The sequence below is a fragment of the Erythrolamprus reginae genome, chromosome 4, assembly GCF_031021105.1.
Source record: "Erythrolamprus reginae isolate rEryReg1 chromosome 4, rEryReg1.hap1, whole genome shotgun sequence".
Lineage (NCBI taxonomy): Eukaryota > Metazoa > Chordata > Lepidosauria > Squamata > Dipsadidae > Erythrolamprus > Erythrolamprus reginae.
In genome coordinates this window covers 137,113,584-137,130,794 of record NC_091953.1, presented here as the reverse complement: position 1 = coordinate 137,130,794, position 17,211 = coordinate 137,113,584, and the positions used below count along the sequence as shown (strand labels likewise).

Here is a 17,211-nt window from a genome sequence, read left to right as displayed (position 1 = left end):
TTTAGACAACTGGGGAAGAATGGAGACTATATTATTACTATCATCATCATCATCATCATTATTATTATTATTATTATTATTATTTCAATTTCTGTGCCGTCCTATTCTTCAGACCCATATATATAATGGCTATAAATACTAGCTATAATGGCTACAGATATTTAGATATTGATAAAATTGAACGGGTTCAAAGACGGGCTACAAAAATGGTGGAAGGTCTTAAGCATAAAACTTATCAGGAAAGACTTAATGAACTCAATCTGCAATCTGGAGGACAGAGGGGAATGTATTCCCAAGTGGCAACTACAGTAGTATTCAGCCAGTAGATGGAAGTATTTGTAAGTTTGTATCTATGGTATATATTCCATGCATTTTTATTATAAGTATAGTTTCCTGTTACAGTAACTACAGTATAGATAGCAGTAAAGCACATGGTGACAGTACCTTTTGTTTCCTCCATGTGATGCTTTATATAAAACAGAGTTGCTAACAGTTGTATCTCAAGGATTACTAGTGCATCCTGAACCTTTTTAACCCTTTAACCTATTTCAATGTTTCAATCGTGTCCCCCCCTTTCCCTTCTGTCCTCCAGACTATACAGATTGAGTTCATTAAGTCTTTCCTGATAAGTTTGATGCTTAAGACCTTCCACCATTCTTGTAGCCCATCTTTGGACCCGTTCAATTTTATTCATCTCTTTTTGTAGGTGAGGTCTCCAGAACTGAACACAGTATTCCAAAAATGGTTTCAAAAGTGCTCTATATAGCGGGATCACAATCTCCCTCTTCCTGCTTGTTATACCTCTAGCTATGCAGCCAAGTATTTTACTTGCTTTCTCTACTTCCTGACTGCACTGTTCACCCATCTGGAGACTGTCAGAAATCACTTCCCACAAATCCTTCTCTTCTGAAGTTTTTGCTAACACAGAACTGCCAATACAATATTCAGATTGAGGATTCCTTTTCCCCAAGTGCATTATTTTACATTTGGAAACATTAAACTGCAGTTTCCATTGCTTTGGCCACTCTAGTAAAGCTAAATAATTTGCCATATTACAGGAATATACAGGAATATCAACCCTATTGCATACTTTAGAGTCATCAGCAAATAGGCAAACCTTCTCTACCAACCCTTCCCCTATGTCACTCACAAACATATTAAAAAGAATAGGACCCAGAACAGAACTTTGTGGCACACCGCTTGTAACCAGTGTCTGCTCAGAATACTCGCTTGCAACAACTTGCTTCCTCAACTACCAATATTTCTCTTCAGCTCAGCTGTTTAGTATGATGTCATCTACGACCGCGCCTTAACTAGATCGCAAGTTACAGGGAAATGTCAGGGAAATATCAGGGAATTTCAAAATGCTTTTCCCCTGGACACTCTGTTTCAACTGGGTGGGAAGCTCAGATTCAGGGGTCCAAGTGTAGGTGCCAAGATGGCTCCAGAAATAAATTGGAACTTTGACTCAGACTCTGATTTAGTTTGGATGCTACCTGGAACCTTGACAATGCATTTATGTACAGTTGCAAGAGAGAAGGTGCAGGGAACCATGGAGATGACCTTGAAAAAGATATCTGGCAGCGTCTAGGAGAAAGTCAGCTGCAGAAGACAGTTATGCTAAAGTCAAGAGAGTGGGAAAGGATTTGAAAAAGACTCAGATTGTCATTCCCTCTGGTATTAAGAGGGAGGGAAAGGAAAACACGGACAGACATGGAAAATTATGTCACTGTAGCCTCAATATAATGCTAACCCTTGAGTTGAGTCAGTTCTGTCTTCTCCGTTGGCATCAAGGTTCAACTCCTAAGCAGAACAAAAGAGCCAACAACCCAAGAAGAAACCCCCCCCCCCCCTGGAGTTATCTACAACATGCAGTATGAGGACTGCAACAACCACTGTGTAGGACAGCGATGGCAAACCTTTTTTGGTTCGTGTGCCAAAAGGGTGTGTGTGTGTGTGTGTGCTAGCAACGCACCCCTCCCACCAACACATGCGCACCCCCTAATGTTGCTTCCTGCGCATACAAGCAGGCCTTTCTGAAGCCTGGTAGGCAGTGGTGACTTCATACCAGTGTGGTCCGGAGTGCCACATTGTTTGGAACCCACTGATAGTTCTGGTTCAGGCTGATTCAGGTTATAATTGGAACAAATGATTGCTGGACGCCTTATTTTTGTAAAAACACAGCAAAACTCTTCTTTATTTTCCTTTCACTCTTCATTAAAACATCTGCTATTACGCAGCGCCATTCATTCTTGTTTCCCTTTTAAGCAGTTAGGCAGATTATCACAGGAGTAACTTCAAAACATTCCACAAGTCATTCTAAAATTTATGGGCTAATCTGTGCTAGAGAAGAGCCATAAAAACAGGTTATAAATCACATGGTTAACTGCTTACGTGCCGGAGTGCAACTGGAAAGAAACTATCTTGGTATTACAAAATTGACGTAATCAGCTTCTTGTCCGTTCACACCTGGATGTGAGGTAATTAATTAATTAGTTCCTCACTCTCTGAGATCCTAAAATCTGCTCCCTCTCAATTCTTCTAATCTTTTCTGGTGGCGTCTGAAGCGGGGGTTAACCCATCTCCAATCCTGCCCATTTGATTCATCTGAACTCGTGTGTATGTCACAATCTTCTTCCTCTAACATTCATTGATGTTCCCCTCTGTCTGTAAATCAGGTGAATTGGCCAATTCTAAAACACCCTCTCCTTCGGAATCCCAGCATTCCCCAGGCTGAAAGGGAGTATACACAACATCGACGATGCAATTCTCGGTGTTTTTCCCCTGGTGTCTTCGTGTCAGAAGAAGCCCTCTGGACCACTCTCGTCTTAATGCTGAGCTTTATTCTTCGTCCGGAGACACAGCTGAGGGCTTCTTCCACACGGAGACACAGGGGGGAAATCACTGAAAATTGCACCAGTGGGTTCTTACCGATGCAGCTCTCTGGACTCACCACTGCTGGTAGGTGGGAAAAAAAGTCCCCCAATGGACAAACTGGACGTTTGGGAAAATGCACTTCCAGTTTGCCGTTGTGTTGTTTTTTTGCACTCCGGGGCTTCGGACCTTCAGGAAGCTTCCCTAAACCTCCCAGAGTACAAAAACCAGCACACCAGCAAACTGGAAGTGCATTTTTCTGAATTTGCGGTTTGCCCGTAGTGCTGTTTTTTGCACTCCGGGGCTCCAACACATTCATGCCTGTGGGAGCTGAAACATTTTATAGTCTCGCATGCCCTCATATATGGCTCTGCATGTCACCTGTGGCACACCTGCCAGAGGTTCGCCATCAGGGCTCTACAGATTATACAAAAGAGACACAACCAGCCCATAAGAGAACAAAAGACTCCGTGATTGGTTGGCTGACTGACAGCCACACTATAAAAGGAGCTTCCAGAAGTCAGTTCGCTGGACTATTGAATCGGAGCTGGAGCAATGCTGAAAATGCCAGAATTTATTTATTTATTTATTTGTTTATTTGTTTGTTTGTTTGTTTATTTATTTATTTATTCATTCATGTATTTATTTATTTATGTATTTATTTATGTATTTATTTGTGTATTTATTTATTTATTTATTTATTTATTTATGTATTTATGTATTTATGTATTTATTTATTTATGTATGTATGTATTTATTTATTTATGTATTTATCTATCTATCTATCTATCTATCTATCTATCTATCTATCTATCTATCTATCTATCTATCTATCTATCTATCTATCTATCTATCTATTGGATTTGTATGCCGCCCCTCTCCGCAGACTCGGGGTGGCTAACAACAATGATAAAAAACAACATGTAACAATCCAATTTAATAAAACAACTAAAAACCCTTATTATAAAAACCAAACATACACACAAACATACCATGCATAACTTGTAATGGCCTAGGGGAAGGAATATCCTAACTCTCCCATGCCTGGCGACAAAGGTGGGTCTTGAGTCATTTACGAAAGACAAGGAGGGTGGGGGCCGTTCCCTGTTTAAAAAGTCTGCTAAGTTCTGTCGATGCAAAGACTCAGGGAGGACCAAGAACCCCCCAGCTATATCTCTGTCTAACTCTCTTACATACAAGTGTGGCTGCTTTTCAAGATCAACCTGGAGCCCTTATACCGTCACCCGTAAAAATGTGGTTTTCAGTCTGTTTCAAAGGCACCAGTGAGTAATTACAAACCAAGAGCAAGTAGCTATGAGAAGCCGTAAAGAATTTGGGATCCATATGGATAGGGCTGCGTTCTTCCAGAGGCGACTCCACAGGGACGGTTCTCCATCAAGCCAGTCGTAATTTTGCTAGCAAATGCGTGTGTGTATTTATCACATGCAAATGCATAGTTGGATTGAGTCCTGGAGTCTATAAATGGCTTCAAAGAGACGTGAAGGTGATGGTGGGGAATTTGATGCCTTTTTGCTCCGCAGGCTCTCTTCACTCCTTCGTTGGAGGGGCAGAGCCGAGAGGGAAGGTGGGAGTTGTGAGGCCTCCTCTGATAATAACATGAGCTAATGAGTTTTATCGCTGCTTCTTCTTCTGCGCCTATTAGAACATTTTGCGCTCTTCTGCGACTTCTGTTTCCAGCTCGAATTTGTCTGGAGGAAGAAGAAAGCGGAGCATCCAATTTATCGATCGCCTGGTGGCTCTGAGAAAGTGTGCTCGCTCTACGGTGATTATAATTAAATAGAGCATCTCTTCGTACCATAGTGAACTTTAGATGCGATAAATATAACACTGTGGAGACCTTGTGCCTTGATTGTTTTCCTGCAGACATTTGACTGCCAAACTAGGTAACAGCATCAGTGCCGGTAAGGGAGTAGCAGTGAAGGGCTACCAACATTTTTACTACCACACCAAATCACCAAAATCACACACACACACAAGCATCCCCACATGCGCGGAAGCAAAATCGCGTGAGGGACATGTTCATAGGCACATGTGCGGGCATGCCTGAATCAGGAAGACTCCAAAGGCAGCTGATAACTGTCTGACAGCCCTGGCCCCGTCTTTGCCCCGGAGGTAGAGCACTCGTCAGAGCCTTCTTCAGACTCCAGGACTGGCCCATGTTCCTTCCCAATCTCCTCGTTGTCCGAATCTGCTAGTGGACAACAACACCTATCCCTAATTCAGCTCAGCTCAAACCTTGGCATGATTCCCACCTGTCAAATATTTATAAGCATCTTAAATTTGGATGCGCCAATGTTGTTGACCTCTGTGTTTTGTCGTGCTAGCGATTCCAAATGCTTAATTTGTCTTACATGTGTTTTATCTTTTTCCCTTTGGGTACCCAGTTCGTTGTTTTTGGAATTTAAATGCCATTTTCTTTGTAAATAGGAAACATCCCCCTTTGGTAGAATAAGGTTTTCTTCATCCTGCAGCTGCTGTTTGATATAATGATTTATTAAGGTACTAGGACAAATATTGATCTGGCTAATAGCTTCTGCCTTGCTGCATAATACTCTACGTTTTACTCTTCTAAAAGGGGCCCCTGTTCTTTTGCTCACTTCCTGATTGATCATAAATGCTTTGGCCTTTCCCTCCAGCCATTATCACCCTGACCAAAGTGGTAAATAAATGCAGAGTATTTATAGACTCATTTAGAAGGCAAACATATCCAAATACCGTCCTGGAAGAACGCTATTTGGATGATGTTTGGTAGGTTTAATAGAGTCTTACAGCGGCGAAGGACAGATTCTATTATGAGATTAAAAATGTTTCTTTAATGCTTTAAAGATTAAACATGTCTCGAAATCTTATCAGGGGAAGAAGCTGGATCAATCCCTCAGTGAGCATCTGCGAAGGAAGTCCTACAAAGCTCCACCCAGTCAATTGGCCTTCCCCCCATCTTGCATGTCAATGTATATATTCTTGAGGGATTAATTAATGCAGCTGTTTTGGAAAGCGATCTCCGGAATTTGAATCACTCCTTCAAATGACCCACCTCGGTGGAGAAATATTATAATTTTTATTGGAAGCTCTGCAGCTCATTTTTATTCCAGGAACTCAACAAGTTATGTAGAAAACTTCAATACTGACTGCAGTCTGAGATTCTTCTTCTTCTTCTTCTTCTTCTTCTTCTTCTTCTTCTTCTTCTTCTTCTTCTTCTTCTTCTTCTTCTTCTCCTCCTCCTCCAAACTTAAATTAAAGTTTACTCTGAGAAATAACATATTCAGATAAACAGTCTAAAGTCATACACATAATAAGTCAGAATAACAATCCAAATATTACCAAGTATGTAGTCTTTCTTACCAATTGTCTTTGTCATAATCAGGAAAGATATCACGCCTAAACACATTTTACCTGTAATACATGACTACGATACAGAGAGATTGCAGAGCAAATCTAACAGTGAGTAGCCTTACAAAGAGAATCAGAGAGGGTGACTCAGAGAAATAAGCTATAAACTCTAGCACCCTCTTGTGGCAGTCTGCAACACCTGCAGCCAATATATTGCCAACCCAACAGTTATGGACAGAGTCCTAACACTATCCTTTTAAAATCTGCTTTTTGGGGGGGTCCGTATAGCATAATTCCATGTATCTCTGGAGAAGGCTGACTCTGTGGGCCCTTACTGGCCGCAATGAGGTATGAAGGGGGAGGCGGTTCCGTAAATTGTCTGGTCCTGAGCCGTTTAGGGCTTTAAGGGTGATAACCAAGACCTTGAATTGTGCTCGGAAATCGACTGGCAACCAATGCAGCTCACGTAGAGATGGAGGAATACAGACATACCATGGTACACCTGTTATTGCACCTGCCGCTGCATTTTGCACCTGCGGGTAGCCCCATGTAGAGTGCATTGCAATAGTCAAGACGAGAGGTGATGAGGGCGTGAGTGACTGTGTGGAGAGCCTCCTGGTCAAAGCATGGCTGCAGTTGGTAAACAAGCCGAACTATCTATCTATCTATCTATCTATCTATCTATCTATCTATCTATCTATCTATCTATCTATCTATCTATCTATCTATCTATCTATCTATTTATTTATTGGATTTGTATGCCGCCCCTCTCCATAGACTCGGGGCGGCTAACAACAATAATAAAAAACAACATGTAAATCCAATACTAAAACAACTAAAAAACCCTTATTGTAAAACTAATTATACATACAAACAAACAAACATACCATGCATAAAATTGTAAAGGCCTAGGGGGAAAGGGAATCTCAATTCCACCATGCCTGACGGCAGAGGTGGGTTTTAAGGAGCTTACGAAAGGCAAGGAGGGTGGGGGCAATTCTAATCTCCGGGGGCAGTTGGTTCCAGAGAGTCGGGGCCGCCACAGAGAAGGCTCTTCCCCTGAGTCCCGCCAGACGGCATTGTTTAGTTGACGGGACCCGGAGAAGACCCACTCTGTGGGACCTAACTGGTCGCTGGGATTCGTGCAGCAGAAGGCAGTCCCTGAGATAATCTGGAGAACCTGCGCGAAAAGCACCCTAGCCACAGCCGAGATATGTTGTTCTAGCCTCAGCTGTGGATCTAGGAGGACGCCCAAGTTGCAAGCCCTATCCGAGGGAGGGATTTTTTCTCCCAGGGCCAAAGACGGATAGATGGAGTTGTCTTTAGGAGGAAGGACCCACAGCCTATCAGTCTTGTCTGATTGGATCTCCTTGAGGATTGACCAATTGGATCTCCTTGAGGTCTGAGAGACACTTGGGGGTCTTCTCCAATACCATAGTTCGAAAGCAGTACTTACATTTACCTGGAATTTGAGATTTCCCTTTAGGGTGGGCTAAACCATTGTTTCAGAGGTGGTCTAGACCAGGGGTCTCCAACCTTGGCCACTTTAAGACTTGTGGACTTCATCTCCCAGAGTTCCTCAGCCAGAAAAGCAAAGCTGACTGAGGAATTCTGGGAGTTGAAGTCCACAAGTCTTAAAGTGACCAAGGAGACTCCTGGTCTAGTGGTTCTGCTTCATCTGGGACTACTTCTGAGGCTGTGAAGGGCTGCAAAAATTTTTACTACCACCCTGTGGGCATGGCTTATTTTGTGGGTGTGGGTTGCCAGCCATGTGACCAGGTGGGAGTGGCTTGACAATCATGTGACCAAGGGGTGGCTTAAAGGTCATGTGACTGGCTGAAAGGTGGCCAACTTGACATCACTCACGTCAAGGGTGCCTGGCTTCTGTTCACCTCAAAGAAATAAAATTTCCCTCTCTATTTACTGTTATTGAACATCCAAAATATTCTATTTAATTCTATGTATATGTGCCATATATGTACACACAGGCACACAAAAATACACATTATCTACTATATAAAGTGTTCTGTCTGGCTCTCTGGTAGACTCCTCCCAAAAATTCACAGGTACAAATTTCAGACACACACACGTTTGAAAATTCAAAACAATGTTCTTTATAATGAAAATTCACTTAAACCAAGCCCTCTTTTGGTATCGCAAAGAGCACTCGTCTCCAAACAACCTGGTAATTTGTACAAGTCCCTTATCAGTTCTGTGATACTTAGGTTGCAGCTGTGAGGCAATTCACAGTCCTTCTTCTTTCACAAAGTGAAACACACTTTGCTCTGGTTTAGTTTCAAAGCAGGGAAAAATCAGCACACAAAGGTCAAAGTCAGTAAAGCAGTCAGGAAACACAACGATCAGATAATCCTCCACAATGGCCAAACCCACAGGCTGCTCTTTATAGCAGCCTCACTAATGACCCCAGCCCCACCCAACCATAGGTGGCCTCCTTTTCTTTGATAATAATCTCTCAGTTGTTGCTGCCTATGCATCGCTCTCCCCATGCGTGGCTGTATCATTAATTCTTGTTCTGAATCCAAGGAGGAGCTAGAGAATTGATCTCCTTCTGAGCTGTCTGCCACACTCTCCTCCTCCCTGTCACTCATGTCTTCTTGGTCAGGGGAGCCTTCATCAGCAGATTCCACCGGGGGCAAAACAGGCCTGCAGCATGTGGATGTCTCCCCCACATCCACAGTCCTTGGGGCAGGAGCAGGGCCAGAGCTAACCACAACAATAAAGTATATGTATACACATGCAAGCACAGCTCTTCTAAAATTATACAAATTCAACCTCATTTACTGTGATAGGAGAAAGAGATCCAGAGCCCAGAAGAGAAAAAAAAGAAAAAAAAATCATTTTTTTCTACTGGTTCTGCGTACATGACCATACCCGTAGGAGCCCATCACTGCTTTGAGGGTTACTTCTTCTCTTCTTTTGTTATTATCTATACAACGGCAGAAACAAAATCCAACCTTGATAAGAAAGGGCGATGGTTTACGTTACCCAGGGAAAAAAATAATGGTCTATATTTCTGTAGCTTTCCCCCCTCGACTTGTGGTTGAGTGTCAAGAGTTCATACGACCTCCATTCACTCGGCTCTTTGACTTTGCCGTGTTCTGTCTCCCGTTCATCCTTGAGTTGCTGCGAAATATTTTCCCGCAGTTTTGACAGCTCCCTAAAGCCACATTTCCTAACGCTGCTCATGAAGGATTCTACGCGGGGTAATGTGATCTAAATTGAATGATCTCTCTGAGCGATGCAGGCGTATCCGGGGGGGATGCTAATATATACCCAGCTTCTGTTTCCCAACAAATGTTGCTTAATAACGTTTTAAATACTGGAGAAAGTAGGGCGTGTGTGAGCGCCTGCCTGCCTTTATACGCACCCTGGAAAGTAAGTAAACATTTGTTCATTATGGCCTTATCTGTAAAGGCAGAATACAATTGTCGAGGGATTTCGTTTAATCAGGATGCAGTGTATTGCCTTGCAACCCAACACTTGACATTTATTTTTGGGAAGGTTTTGTTTAAAAGCCAGCATTGTGGAGACAAATAGCTCGTGTGTTTCCATTTTATTGCTTATTCTGAGACCGCGATTGGAAAGACTTCAGCGGCTTCTCTATGCCTATATCACCCAGAAGACAAGAAGAATGTAGCATCGATCGGATCCTAAGATTAGAGATTGAGTCAACGTCTCGGTGATCTTAAGAGAAACAACCTAAGGTTCTACATTTAGGCAAGGAAAACAAAATGCACAGGCACAGGATATGTGTGGTACCTTGCTCAACAGTAGTAACTGTGAGAGGGATCTTGGAGTCCTCATGGACAACCATTTAAATAGGAGCCAGCCGTGCGCAGCAGCTGCCAAAAAGCCCACACAGTTCTAGGCTGCTTCAACAGAGGGATAGAATCAAGATCACGTGAAGGGTTAATGCCACTTTATAAGGCCTTGGTAAGGCCACACTTGGAATATTGCATCGAGTTTTGGTCACCACAATGCAAAAAGGATGTTGAGACTCTAGAAAGAGTGCAGAGAAGAGCAACAAAGAGGATTAGAGGACTGGAGGCTAAAATCTATGAAGAACAGTTGCAGGAACTGTTGCATGGATCATTTAATGAAAAGAAGGACCAGGGGAGACATGAGAGCAGTCTTCCAATATTTCAGGGGTTGCCACAAAGAAGAAGGAGTCAACCTATTCTCCAAAGCACCTGAGGGTAGGACAAGAAGCAATGGGTAGAAACTAAACAAGGAGAGAAGCAACTTAGAACTAAGGAGAAATTTCCTGACAGTCAGAACAGTTGATCAATGGAACAGCCTGCCTCCAGAAGTTGTGAATGCTCCAACACTGGAAGTTTTTAAGAAGGTGTTGGATAACCATCTGTCTGAAGTGGTGTAGGCTTTCCTGCCTAGGCAGGGGGTTGGACTAGAAGACCTCCAAGGTCCCTTCCAACTCTGTTGTTGTTGTTGTTGTTGTTGTTGTTCTTCTTCTTCTTCTTCTTCTTCTTCTTCTTATTATTATTATTATTATTATTATTATTATTATTATCATTAACCTGTCCCAGTGGGACTTTCCAATATTATCATCAAGGAAAGAGGAGTAGTTGTCATCATCATCATAAGATCATAATTTGATGTTATTATAATTTTAAGATCTGCCTTTGAAGAGTGCTTGGAGATGCAGCCGCGCGAGCTATTGTGAGTCCTGCAAGATTTGCCCACATTTCAGATTATTTACATCTAAGTAATGACATTGCTCAGTTCTGGCACATCCTATCAACTTCTTGTGAGCTATGAGGCAAAAGATGATGGACGATTCAAGGGAATGGGTTATCCTTGCCCATTGCACCATAAGGTCTCCCATAGATTGCTCCGTGTCTGGCATCATCTACTTCTAGTGATGGCGAAGGAGGAGCCATATCTGCTGGCACGTGAGCCGTTGCCTTAACTCAGCTCCAATATGCATGATCCAACAGCTGGTTTTTGGCTTACACAGAGGCTCTGGGAGGGCGTTTTTGGCTTCCAGAGAGCCTCCGGGGGGGGATGGAAGAGGGCATTTTTACTCTTCCCTGCCTCCAGGGACGCCTTTGGAGCCTGGGGAGGGTGAAACACGAACCTACTGGGCCCACCAGAAGTTGGGAAACAGGCCATTTCCAGCCTCCAGGGGGCCTCCAGGGGGTAGGGGTAGCTGTTTTCGCCCTCCCCTGGCATTGAATTATGTGCAATAGCATGTGTGCACACTGTTTTGGCACCCGGGGAAAAAAAGGTTTGCCACCACTGCTCTAGGCTTATTCCTCTCTTGACTCAAGCACCAGGCGGTGCCTGTCCTTCTACGGCCATTCTGCTCACATAAAAAGGAAAGGATTTCCTACAAATAGTATTTTTTCCCCTCTCTTTTCTTAATATATAGCAAATGGCAGCAAGTTGTCTTACTTGTACGACTTTCTTGCCTTTGACATTTGACCCAGAATTGGAATAATCCAAATTTTCTCTGGATTGAGGGCGATTTAATTAACAGGAAGTGATTTTTAAAAAAATAATTATGATTATATTATGAAAGAGCATTCAAAGATGTAGGTAGTGTAGTCACGTGCCAGTCCCTCAGATCCTAAATAACCCCTTAACCATGCTGTAAGCAAGGAGGATAAAGGGGACGTTAAATCTCCCTGCGCAAAGTTTGCTCCCTAATTGCTTCTAGGTAAAACAAGCCATTCCTTACCCCGCGTTGCTGACCTAGCAAAGGATCGCTTAATTTTTCTATTAAGATGAAGCCGCTCGGGCTTTTGTTGTGGTGGTTTCCTGGGTTTTTAATGGATTCAGGCAGCCCGGAAGGTTTTTCGCCAGACGTACGTTGACCTGGAGGCCTCTCGTATTAGCTTTTAATACGTTCATTGCAAAACCTTCCGTGTGACATTTCAATCTCTCTTCAGTAAGCAAGTGTTTTCAGATACCACCGTCACTCTGGTAACGGAGTTCTTTTAAAAATGATGATAATATTTTAATATAGTGGTACCTTTACTTACGAACTTAATTCGTTCCGTGACCAGGTTCTTAAGTAGAAAAGTTTGTAAGAAGAAGCAATTTTTCCCATAGGAATCAATGTAAAAGCAAATAATGTGTGCAATTGGGGAAACCACAGGGAGGGTGGAGGCCCTGAGGCTTCTCCCCGCCTTTTCTGGCCCAGTTTCCTCCCAGGAGATCCCTAGAGAGGCCCCACGGAGGCTTCTCCCCGCCTTTTCTGGCCCTGTTTCCTCCCAGGAGATTCCTAGAGAGGCCCCACGGAGGCTTCTCCCTACCTTTTCTGGCCCTGTTTCCTCCCAGGAGATCCCTAGAGAGGCCCCACTGAGGCTTCTTCCTACCTTTTCCAGCCCTGTTTCCTCCCAGGAGATTCCTAGAGAGGCCCCACTGAGGCTTCTTCCTGCCTTTTCAAGCCCTGTTTCCTCCCAGGAGCTTCCTAGAGAGTCCCCACAGAGACTTCTCCCTGCCTTTTCTGGCCCTGTTTCCTCCCAGGACGTTCCTAGAGAGGCCCCACTAAGGCTTCTCTCTGCATTTTTCACCCATTTCCTCCCAGGAGGTTCCTAGCGAGTCCCCATGGAGGCTTCTCTCTACATTTTTCACCCCTGTTTCCTCCCAGGAGATTCCTAGAGAGGCCCCACGGAGGCTTCTCCCTACCTTTTCTGGCCCTGTTTCCTCCCAGGAGATCCCTAGAGAGGCCCCACTGAGGCTTCTTCCTACCTTTTCCAGCCCTGTTTCCTCCCAGGAGATTCCTAGAGAGGCCCCACTGAGGCTTCTTCCTGCCTTTTCAAGCCCTGTTTCCTCCCAGGAGCTTCCTAGAGAGTCCCCACAGAGACTTCTCCCTGCCTTTTCTGGCCCTGTTTCCTCCCAGGACGTTCCTAGAGAGGCCCCACTAAGGCTTCTCTCTGCATTTTTCACCCGTTTCCTCCCAGGAGGTTCCTAGCGAGTCCCCATGGAGGCTTCTCTCTACATTTTTCACCCCTGTTTCCTCCCAGGAGGTTCCTAGATGGGACCCAAGGAGGCTTCTCCCTTCCTTTTCCGGTTACAGTTTGGGAGGTGCGGGTTTGTAAATGGAAAATGGTTCTTGAGAAGAGGCAAAAAAAATCTTTGAACACCCGGTTCTTATTTAGAAAAGTTCGTAAGTAGAAGCGTTCTTAGGTAGAGGTACCGCTGTATTCTCCACTATATTCTTCTTCCTTCGTTGTTCTCATAATCATAATTTTTTTCAAAGCAATCAGTCATTTTCTTTTGTCTTCCAAAGTGCAGAAAGGAATAAAACAGACATTAATGAACCAGGGACCCTACAGGCAGGCTCTTTAATTTATGTGGCTATGTCAGAAAGCAATCGGGTAGTGCAGCCACATGGTTTGAGAGGAAAAAGTTGAGATCAGATATTATTTTCGGAATATACATGCACCCCAAATTATTACTCTCCCCCCATTTCGAAAGGCTATAAAATGCACCAGAGTCTCCAGCTGCATCCATCAATTTCTTTATGGTGTAATTACAAGTTTCCAAGAATGTCGGGATCTCTAAATTGAAATATGGTGACACTTCCGGAAAACGGGTGCCATGTCAGCACTGTTAGTGCAATATATATGAGCCGGAGAGCAAATGTAGACTCCGAAGGCCTTGGAGCCCGGATGTCATTTTTCTTTCCCTTCGTGACATCTGCTCCTCTGTCCCTTTTTTCTATTTTCATTTCAAGGTTATGTTTTGTCTGACTTTCGGAGATAGGGAGAACCTCCCAGATGCTGAGAAGGGAGGGGTTGGTCTTGGGGTTTTGTGCCCACCCCTTCTTTTATGCGGAAGCCGTAGATATAATTTTATTTTATTTTATTTGCTACAAAGAGTCCTCGTAATCCATTTCAAGGTCTTATGCGCTCTTTCCGTAGAGTCGACAGCTTCAAGTGTTTTGGTCCAGAGAGGCTGAAGTGAAAGGAGATAGATCTCCTCCACGGTCTGACATTCACACTACATTGTGTGTTTCTTCCTTCTGTCTTCCTCTTTTCATTCCCCAAAATTATCATCATCTTCTTTTAATTGACCCCATAATCCCTTGTAGGGTGGAGTTTGGGTAACTGAATAAAGCTGAGCAATTACTGGCCAGATGCCATTCCTGTCACCAATTAGGAGGATCTCCTCTCCTCTCCTGCTACTCATCTCTTCTCTTCCCTTCTCTCCTCTCCTCTCCTCTCCTGCTACTTATTCTCTCCTCTCCTCTCCTGCTACTTATTCACTCCTCTCCTCTCCTCTCCTGCTACTTATTCTCTCCTCTCCTCTCCTGCTACTCATCTCTTCTCTTCTCTTCCACCTTCTCTTCACTCTACTCTACTCTACCCTACTCTACTCTACTCTGCTCTGCTCTATGCTACTGTGCTCCTATCCTATCCTATCCTATCCTATCCTATCCTATCCTACCCTACCCTAACTTAGACAAAGAGAAACAGAAAGGGTGACTCTTCTCTGTCCTTGCCCTCCCTCCCCCTCCCTCCCTTCCTCTTTCCACTTCAGGGGCCTGAGAACCCTAATCCAAGGTGGAGGAAAGGACAACCATCTTTTTAAAAAAATACATATTTCCCCAGAGGACATCCATTTGGCCCTGGTTTTAAATGCTGAGAGCCCTTCGTATATATACATTTTCTCTTTGGAAATGGGCTCAGTAGGGCCGTTTTTAGCTGGGTTTAGTTTGAATCATAGTTTCAACTCTTTGCGTGACATTTTAACTGTGTATGTTTTATGTTTTCATTGTTGGTCACCTTGAGGCAGATTATAAATTGTACAAATAAATAAAATATAAAGCCAATAAGTGCACGGAGGGGTTTTGAAGGAGGATTCAACTGTTACTTTTAAAAGGAACGCTGACAACAATTTAGGGATTTATCCCTGTAGTCGGTGTGATAGCATGAAAGGGCTCTGGAAAATGGCACTATTTTTTCTACTTTTCTTTTTCCTCTGGAGTTTGGATGAGCCAAGGATCTGCCTTCAGACGTTGATTTAAAAGGTCACGGAGAAAATATACAGCCCTCTGCTAATTAGATGCAAAGTCTCCAATCAACTTTTCTGTCTATGACACGGCATTACACAGTGAGTTACAACGGATAGAGTTGCCTGGAAGTTGAATCATTGCAAACCGAAATTCTTTTCTTTTTTGTGCAAAATATTTCCCTGCTTATTGAAGGGAGACACAAAGACATGGTTTTGGAAAATTGCAAACTAACCTAATTACTTTGTATTTTAATTGGATTGATTTTTCCCCCTTTCTCTCTCTCTTAAAATGATGTTCAGGTTGATTAGCTTTTAACATTCCTAAACTGATAAAAACAGGCTGGAGATGATGAGCTCACGGTGTATTAAAAAAGTTGTTTGGTACAAATTAGGGTCTGGTTGATCTCTTTTTGTGAACCCCAAACAACCTTTTGGCTTGCAATGTATTCCCCTCCTGACATCATTTTAATGAACCCGGGTGATATTATGGGATGCAAATATGTCACCTGTTTGGCTACATGCAGCTGATTTCCTAAGCAAAAGACAGGTTATTTTTATCCAGTCCAATCAACTTATTGATTGATTGATTGACTGATTGATTGATTGGATTTGTATGCCGCCCCTCTCCGCGGACTCGGGGCAGCTAACAACAGTAATAAAACAGTATATAACAATAATCCAATACTAAAAACAGTTAAAAACCCATTATATAAAAACCAATCATACATACAGACATACCATGCATAAAAGTTTAAAGGCCTAGGGGGAAGTGTATCTCAGTTCCCCCATGCCTGGTGGCAGAGGTGGGTTTTAAGCAGCTTACGAAAGGCAAGGAGGGTGGGGGCAATTCTAATCTCTGGGGGGAGTTGGTTCCAGAGGGCCGGGGCCGCCACAGAGAAGGCTCTTCCCCTGGGTCCCACCAAGCGACATTGTTTGGTTGACGGGACCTGGAGAAGATCCACTCTGTGGGACCTAACTGGTCGCTGGGATTCGTGCAGCAGAATGCGGTCCCTGAGGTAATCTGGTCCGGTGCCATGAAGGAATTCATTTTCCTTTGTTGTGTTAAGTATAAAAAGAAATAAAAAGATGGGTCTTGGGGTTTTCGTTTTTCATAGGGAGATCCCATTTATCAGGGTTACCCCAATAAAGTGCTTTTAAATGATCTTCTGACTTGGTTACTTATTGGGAAGGTAAACCGAGGCAGTTTTCCAATATCTCAAGGGTTGCCCCAAAGAAGAAGGAGTCAACCTCTTCTCCAAAGCAACTGAGGATAGAACAAGAAGCAATGGGTGGAAACTAATAAAGGAGAGAAGCAACTTCAGCTAAGGAGAAATTTCCTGAAAGGCAGAATGGTTGATCTGTGGAACAGCTTGCCACCAGAGGTTGTGAATGCCCCAACACTGGAAGTTTTTAAGAAGAGGTTGGATAACCATTTGTCTGAAATGGTTTATGGTTTCCAGGGGGTTGGACTAGATTAGATTAGATTAGAATAGAATAGAATAGAATAGAATTCTTTGTTGGCCATGTGTGATGGGACACACAAGGAATTCGTCTTTGGTGCATATGCTCCAAATGTACATAAAAGAAAATATCAATTTGTTAAGAATTATGAGGTACAACACAGTGATTATCATAGGGTACAAATAAGCAATCAGGAAACAATTAATATTAACAAAAATCTTAAGGATTCAACCAACAGTTACATTCATACAGCCATAAGTGTGAGGAGATGGGTGAGAGGAACGATGAGAAAAAACTCGTAGTAATAGTAATGCAGACTTAGTAAATAGTATGACAGTATTGAGGGAATTATTTGTTTAGCAGAGTGACGATGTTTGGGGAAAAAAAACCTCTTGTGTCTAGTCTTGGTGTGCAGTGCTCTATAATGATGTTTTGAGGGTAGGAGTTGAAACAATTTGTGTCTAGGATGTGAGGGGTCAGTAAATATTTTCCCCGCCCTCTTTTTGACTCGTGCAGTATACA

At 43.2% G+C, this 17,211-nt stretch overlaps 1 protein-coding gene across 4 annotated transcripts in view; it reads left to right on the top strand.

Annotated features, from left to right (window-relative positions):
- Nucleotides 1–17,211, top strand: part of ENOX1 (ecto-NOX disulfide-thiol exchanger 1) — a 400,166-nt gene that overhangs the window by 128,318 nt on the left and 254,637 nt on the right. Inside the window, exon 3 of one of the 4 annotated variants that reach the window (XM_070751412.1) lies at nt 15,202–15,327. The exons of the other annotated variants lie outside the window; for them this stretch is intronic. The gene's annotated coding sequence lies outside the window, so the exon portion shown is untranslated. The remainder of the gene's footprint in view (nt 1–15,201; nt 15,328–17,211) is intronic. 4 annotated transcript variants of the gene reach the window in all.